Source organism: Sphaeramia orbicularis, chromosome 7 (genome assembly GCF_902148855.1).
Source record: "Sphaeramia orbicularis chromosome 7, fSphaOr1.1, whole genome shotgun sequence".
NCBI lineage: Eukaryota > Metazoa > Chordata > Actinopteri > Kurtiformes > Apogonidae > Sphaeramia > Sphaeramia orbicularis.
Genome location: NC_043963.1, coordinates 11706710 through 11714169, shown reverse-complemented (window position 1 = coordinate 11714169; position 7460 = coordinate 11706710). Strand labels below are relative to the sequence as shown.

The 7460-nt window shown below is 36.0% G+C and overlaps 1 protein-coding gene across 1 annotated transcript in view; it reads left to right on the top strand.

Moving 5' to 3' along the window:
• Nucleotides 1–491: 491 nt before the first annotated feature.
• LOC115422987 (forkhead box protein J3-like) overlaps nt 492–7460 on the top strand; it is a 331117-nt gene continuing 324148 nt past the window's right edge. The window contains exon 1 of the mRNA XM_030139653.1: nt 492–802. The gene's annotated coding sequence lies outside the window, so the exon portion shown is untranslated. The remainder of the gene's footprint in view (nt 803–7460) is intronic.

The window sequence follows — 7460 nt, the reverse complement described above, 5'->3', positions numbered from 1 at the left end:
TTATTGGTTGGAACTGCAGTATTTTTACTGTATGGTTGTACTTATATTTATTGTGTTCAAGTACTTTTATTTGCTACACTGTACTGTAGTGTTTATATATATAGATATATATAAAACTTCTGTTGTATAGAAATACTTTACTCATTACACCATCTATTAGTACTTGTACTGCAGTATTAGCACTATTGTGTATTAATATTAGAGACAAAATCCAATAAATATCTTTAGTGAAGCTACAACTATAATCACACAATAACTAAATCCAATACATTATTATTATTATTATTATTATTATTATTATTATTATTATTATTATTATTATTATTATTATTATTATTCTGATGGTCTGTCCTATAGGAGAGCCTCCTTCTCAGTGTATTTGGGAACTAGTTAAATGGATGTGATTTCATTTTTCCTATTGTGGTGGTGCATGGATTCGTCTTCAACGTGCTCCGGCTGGCGTTGGAAGTAGTTCCGGTGGTTCAGCAGCCTGCGGAGCACACAGAGCCGGGATCTCCGTCCGTCCGTGTCGTTGAGCGCAAACGCGGATAGCTGTGGGGTCGAGTCCGGCCGTCATGACAGTGGACTGACCACAGCGGCGGTCAGCGGACGGCCGCACAGCTCCAGCCCCAGCCTCCAGCAGCCCCCAGCCTCCAGCAGACACCGGAGCCGCTGTTTTTGTCTCCGAGGGGAATTTTTCAAGTGCAAGAAGAGGCGTCTGGAGCTTCTGAACCACTGCACAGAAAAAAAAAAAAAAAAAAATTACATGTATATTATTCCGAGCCGGCTCATATAGACGACGGTGAGTGTGCGGATCTTTATGCATGTGTGATGATTAATGACAGAATGAAATGACAAATCCTGCAAGAAGTGGAAGTATATTTAAAAAAAAACAAAAAAACAAACAAAAAAAAAAGCAAGAGGGGTTTGTTTGAGTTCTCTGACGGTCACGATATGCATGCACAAAGCAGACAGCCGCGTTTGTGTTTTATTCTAAATGTCAACATGAAGTAAAGTTAAGTAAGTTCTCTGCAACAACAACAACAACAAAAGGACAGAAATAGTGGATTAAACACCGTCCTCCTGCAAATGCATGAACAGGAGACGGTGCCTATCACAGCTGAGAACACTTTGGAGGTGATAACACTGGAGCCTCGTAATAGCCCCAGACCGAGCTGCAAACAAGCTCAAAGAAGGCAATTCGTCGGGTAGGGGGATTAAATTCACCTGCAAAGTTCACAGGTTTTGGGATTCAACTTCATTTTTGCACAGAAATAGTGCAGAGAGGCTGTTGGGATTCGGAGGAGTAATGCAATTTCACTTTGCAGCCTCAGATATTTTATATTTCAAGTATAGGAATGTGCATATGAGGCATGCACTGACAGGTGGCAGTGGCTTATTGGGCTGTTTTTGTGCACATACATGCATGTTTTTACAATCTATGCCTTTACTGTGATGAAACTGTGCACGGCTTTGTAAGTAATGTGCTATTTTTTGGCAGATTTTTGTCTGAAGTTAATACAAAAAGCTTTATATTTAGGGAATTTAACCCAATATTTAGCATTAAGAGTGAAGTTGTCATTTGCATGCAAGGGATATTAAAATGATGCCAAATGCTCATACACTTACTGTTTTAATATCCTTTTCAGACCAGACAGTGCATTTATGTCCTCTGCAGGGGACATGAGTTGCACAGCTTTACTTAGACACTGTCCACTGCAAAAAAAAATACTGTTGCATTATGCTTTTTCCAATCAAGACAGTTATTTTATATAAAAACACCCAAACTTTTACTCTCCTAGGTCTCGGGAGTATATATATATATATATACATTTACAGTAGTGAAACCGTGCATGTCTGTGTAAGTAATATAGTATTTTAGACAGATTTTTGTCTCATTAATATAAAAAGCTCTATATTTAGACAATTTAACTTAATATTTAGCATTAAGAGTGACATTAACAGTTGTCTTTGGCATGCAGGGGATATTGAAATGATGCAAAAATGCTCATACATGAGGATATGCACTTACTGTTTTAATATTCACTTGAGACCAAGCAGTGCATTTGAGTCCTCTGTAGAGGACAAGAGGTGCACAGCTTTACCTAAATGCTGTCCACTGCAAAGGACATTCCATAAAACACAAAAAGTATCTGAAAAAACTATCGCATTATGCTTTTTCCCAATTTAAATGCCCAAACCTTTACTTTCTTAGGTCTCTAGAGGATATATATATATATATACATTTACAGTAGTGAAACTATGCCTGTCTTTATAAGTAATATGGTATTTTTGGCGGATTTTTAACTTAAATTAATATAAAAAGCTCTATATTTAGACAGTTTAACCTATTATTTAGCATTAAGAGTGAAGTTAAGTGTTGTCTTTTGCATGCAGGGCATATTAAAATGATGCAAAATGCTCATACATGATATGCACTTATTATTTAAATATTCTCTTGAGACCAAGCAGTGCATTTATGTCCTCTGTAGGGGACGTAAGTTGCACAGCTTTACTTATGTTCACTGGAAGGGATATTCCATAAAATAAAAAAAGTATCTGAAAAACTGTTGCATTATGCTTTTTCCAATCAAAAAGTCCTAACTTTTACTTTCCTACGTCTCTAGAGGATATATATACATTTACTGCAATGAATCCGTGCATGTCTTTGTAAGTAATATGGTATTTTTGGCAGGTTTTTGTTTTAAGGTATTGAAAAAGCTCTATATTTAGACAATTTAACCTAATTTTTAGCTTTAAGAGTGAAGTTAACTATTGTCTTTTGCATGCAGGGCATATTAAAATGATGCAAAATGCTCATAAATGAAGATATGCACGTACTGTTTTAATATTCTCTTTAGACCAAGCAGTGCATTTATGTCCTCTGTTGGGGACATGAGTTGCACAGCTTTACTTAAATGCTGTCCACTGCAAAGGACATTCCATAAAATACAAAAAGTATCTGAAAACCTGTTGCATTATACTTTTTCCAATCAAAAAGCCCAAACTTTTACTTTCCTAGGTCTCTGGAGTATATATATACATTTACAGTAGCAAAACCATGCATGTCTTTGTAAGTAATATAGTGTTTCTTGCAGATTTTTGTCTTAAGTTAATATAAAACTTTATATTTACACAATTTAACCTAATATTTAGCATTAAGAGTGACATTAACAGCTGTCTTTTGCATGCAGGGGATATTAAAATGATGCATTTACAGTCGTGAAACTGCATGTCTTTGTAAGTAATATAGTAATTTTTTTGCAGATTTCTGTCCTAAGTTAATAAAAAAGTTGTATATTTAGACAATTCAGCTCAATATTTAACATTAAGAGTGACCTTAACAGTTGTGATTGGCATGTAGAGGATCAAACATGACCTATGCGCTAGCAGTTTTTTTTTTTAATATATCAGTTAATTCAGCCAAAAAACCACAACCTGAATGTGAACAGTGACCATCTCTTACAGTACAGGAGTCATTATCTGTCATCATGCTGCAGAGTGAAGTGTCAGCCAGTACTGTACAGTTGTGTTCCCATTAGAAACCAAAAAAACAACAAACCAAAACACACCTACTGGGCTATGTGTATGTTCTAGCGTGTGATAAAATGAAAAAGCATGTGAGAGAACCCTACTCCTGATTTGGATGCGCCTGTAATTCCTATCAAGATAAGAGCTGTCTGAACAGATTTCTCTCATCATTATTTGCTCTGAGATTTACTTGCGCTTGTAAATGGTGTTGATTGAGGGTAATTTGGCTTTTTAATTGCTGAACAGCTGCCACACTCACTGCTGATTGCCATTGTAGACTTTCTCAGTAGATCACTCATAGACCCCTAAATGCCTCATTAAAACGTTACGCAGAATGGCATGAAACGTGAAGAGAAGGAACCCTCCATAATGTTTTACTGATTTGTGTTTTATCGTCGGAAAGGTCGTCGTAATTATCGTCAATGTCAGCAAATGCACCGCCAAGGAACGAGCCGAGTAATGACTTTTTGAGAGTTGAATTAAGGGCTATTTGTGGGTGCGGTGTGTGTGTGTATGTGTGTGTTTTCTTTGATGAACATGAACTCCATATGTCAGTATATGAATCAGTCATGGCTGTCAGGATTTTTATGTTGTCGCTCTGCATATTCATCATGATTTGTAAGATATTCTATTTGTGGGACTTCACAAGTAATATTGCGCAGCCAGTCTTTCCTCTCAGTGTTTGCCAAGAATGATTTGCACCCCCAATTAAAACACGATGGAGCAATGATGGAAATGAAGACAGACACTGAACCTTCAATAATCTTTTAAAAAGCATTTCACTGTAAATAAAACACTCGCTTTTGTCCTATTTACGCTTTAATACAACCCCACGCACGACATCAGGTTCCCGGTGTTGCAGCGAGCTCATTTCATTGAGAAACGCTGCTTGATTTATATGAATATTTAATGGTTTTGAGCTTGTAAAAGTAAAAACGACTTCTCGGTGTTACACGCTGCGCAGGAGATGTTTAGCAGTGTTGACTTCTTTTTAAACTGACAAGTCATAGGTTCACCTTTTGAAAACATCTGCGATTATCAAGAATCTGTGTCCAACCTTGGAAATATGTTTTGAACGGAGGAAAAAAAAAAAAAAAAAAAAAACTAAGTATGAGTGTAGCTGGAGAAAACACTAACACCCACGCCATTCATTCAGCGGACTGGACCCATGCCTGGGAGCTGTCTTTTTCTATTATTGGTTGAAAACACTTCAAATAGATAGATGTCACAAATAGATGTCACGGCGGATTAAAATGTGACAAAATTTAGTCTGCACAGGTCTGTTTCACACTGAATCAGGAAAATGTATAGAGAAATATTGGGTTTATGTAGCACTAATGCTGAGTTAAGGCTGGGCGATGTGGAAAAAAGATTATATCGGCTTAATTTTTTCATGTCAGATGATATTGATATGTATCACGATATAAATCAAATCACTATTTCTGTCAAGCTTTAATTTTCTGGAGAGAGAGAGAGAGAAAACACTTCAAATAGACAGATGTCACAGCGGATTAAAATGGGACAAAATTTAGTCTGCACAGGTCTGTTTCACACTGAATCATGAAAATGTATGAGAAATATTGAGTTTCTGTAGCACTGATACTGAGATAATTTTTTTCATATCAGACGATATTGATGTGTATCATGATATAAATTAAATCACTATTACTGTCAAGCTTTAATTTTCTAGAGAGAGAGAGAGAGAGAAAACACTTGAAATAGATGTCACAAATAAATGTCAGTTTAAAGATTAGATGTAGTTTAAAGATTATATCGCCCTAATTTTTTCATGTCAGATGATATTGATGTGTATTACCATATAAATTAAATCACTATTTCTGTCAAGCTTTAATTTTCTGGAGAGAGAGAGAGAGAGAACACTTCAAATAGACAGATAGATGTCACAAATAAATGTCACTGCGGATTAAAATGGGACAAAATTTAGTCTGCACAGGTCTGTTTCACACCGAATCATGACAATGTATAGAGAAATATTGGGTTTATGTAGCACTGATACTGACCTAGGGCTGGGCGATGTGGCAAAAAAAGTCATATCGCGATAATTTTTGTCATATCAGACAATATTGATATCTGTCACGACATGTCAAGCTTAAATTTTCTGTGAGAGAGAGAGAGAGAGAAAACACTTCAAATAGACAAACAGATGTCACAAATAAATGTCACTGCGGATTAAAATGTGAAAAAATTTAGTCTGCACAGGTCTGTTACACTCTGAATCATGAAAATGTGTAGAGAAATATTGGGTTTATGTAGCACTGATACTGACTTAAGGCTGGGTGATATGGAAAAATATTCATATCACGATAATTTTTTTCATATCAGACGATATTGATATGTATCATGATATAAATCAAATCACTATTTTTGTCAAGCTTTAATTTTCTAGAGAGAGAGAGAGAGAGAGAGAGAGAGAGAACACTTCAAATAGACAAACAGATAGATGTCACAAATAAATGTCACTGCGGATTAAAATGTGAAAAAATTTAGTCTGCACAGGTCTGTTTCACACTGAATCATGAAAATGTATAGAGAAATATTGGGTTTATGTAGCACTGATACTGACTTAAAGCTGGGTGATATGGAAAAAAAGAAAAATTACGATTTTTTCACATCAGACGATATTGATATGTATCACGTTATAAATTAAATCACTATTTCTGTCAAGCTTTAATTTTCGAGCGAGAGAGAGAAAGAGAGAGAGAGAACACTTCAAACAGACAGATAGATGTCACAAATAGATGTCGCTGTGGATTAAAATGGGACAAAATTTAGTCTGCACAGGTCTGTTTCACACTGAATCATGAAAATGTATGAGAAATATTGGGTTTATGTAGCACTGATTCTGAGTTGGGGCTGGGCGATATGGAAAAAAGTCATATCACGATAATTTTTGTCATATCAGACGATATTGATAAAGTTTCATGATACAAGTCAAATCATTTCAGTCAAGCTTTAATTTTCTACACAGAGAGAGAGAGAGAGAGAGAGAGAGAGAGAGAGAGGAACACTTCAAATAGACAGATAGATGTCAAATAATTGTCACTGCGGATTAAAATGTGACAGTTTAGTCTGCACAGGTCTGTTTCACACTGAATCATGACAATGTGTGAGAAATATTGGGTTTATGTAGCACTGATACTGACTTAAAGCTGGGTGATATGGGAAAAAAAAATCATGTCATGATTTTTTCATATCGGACAATATTGATATGTGTCACGATATAAATCAAATCACTGTTTCTGTCAAGCTTTAATTTTCGAGAGAGAGAGAGAGAGAACATTTCAAATAGACAGATAGATGTCACAAATAGATGTCAGTGCGGATTAAAATGGGACAAAATTTAGTCTGCACAGGTCTGTTTCACGCTGAATCAGGAAAATGTATAGAGAAATATTGGGTTTATGTAGCACTGATACTGACCTAGGGCTGGGCGATATGGGAAAAAAAGTCATATCGCGATAATTTTTGTCATGTCAGACAGTATTGATATCCATCACGATATGTCAAGCTTAAATTTTCTGAGAAAGAGAGAGAGAACACTTCAAATAGACAGACAGATGTCACAAACAGATGTCACTGCGGATTAAAATGTGACAAAATTTAGTCTGCACAGGTCTGTTTCACACTGAATCAGGAAAATGTATCGAGAAATATTGGGTTTATGTAGCACTGATACTGACTTAAGCCTGGGCGATATGGAAAAAAAAAATCATATCACGATTTTTTAGTTTACCAGCCGACAGACCGTAAGCGATTGTTGCCATGCGTCGTCCGTCGTCGTCCGTCGTCGTCCGTCGTCGTCCGTTACAAAAATTTCAATCGTCTTCTTGTCTCTGAAACTTCAATTCTGATTGACTTCAAACTTGGTCTACAGCTTCTTTATGATGATGTCAACAAAAGTTAGTGAA